Here is a 499-nt window from a genome sequence, read left to right as displayed (position 1 = left end):
TTATATACTATTTTTGAACCATTTACCTTCCTCACTTCTCTCCCCTTTCACTCTCTCCCACTTCTCTCTTCGCTTCTTTCCCCATCCCTCTTCTTTTCCACTCTTCTTTCTTTTCTCACTCCATCCTGTCACCCCTCCCTTTCACTCCTCCCCCTCTTTTCCTCCTCCCCCCTCCCACTCCTCCTTCCACCTCCTACTACTGCTCCTCTTCCTCCTCCATCCTCCCTCTCCCACCTTTTCCTCCGCCACTCCTCCCTCCTCCCGCCCCTTCCTCCTCCCTTCCCCCACCCCTTCCTCCTCCCTTCCCCCACCCCTTCCTCCTCCCACCCCTTCCCCCACCCCTTCCTTCTCCTCCCTCCTCCCACCCCTTCCTCCTCCCACCCCTTCCCCCTCTCCTCCCTCTCCTCCACCACCCGTTCTCTCCGTAGCGAGGTTGGCGAGGGCGGACACCCCGCTCGTTGCAGTCAGTGTTGTCTGGAGTGCCCGACCCTTAGGACCG

Source organism: Penaeus monodon, chromosome 32 (genome assembly GCF_015228065.2).
Source record: "Penaeus monodon isolate SGIC_2016 chromosome 32, NSTDA_Pmon_1, whole genome shotgun sequence".
Lineage (NCBI taxonomy): Eukaryota > Metazoa > Arthropoda > Malacostraca > Decapoda > Penaeidae > Penaeus > Penaeus monodon.
Note: the sequence above shows the minus strand (reverse complement) of the source record.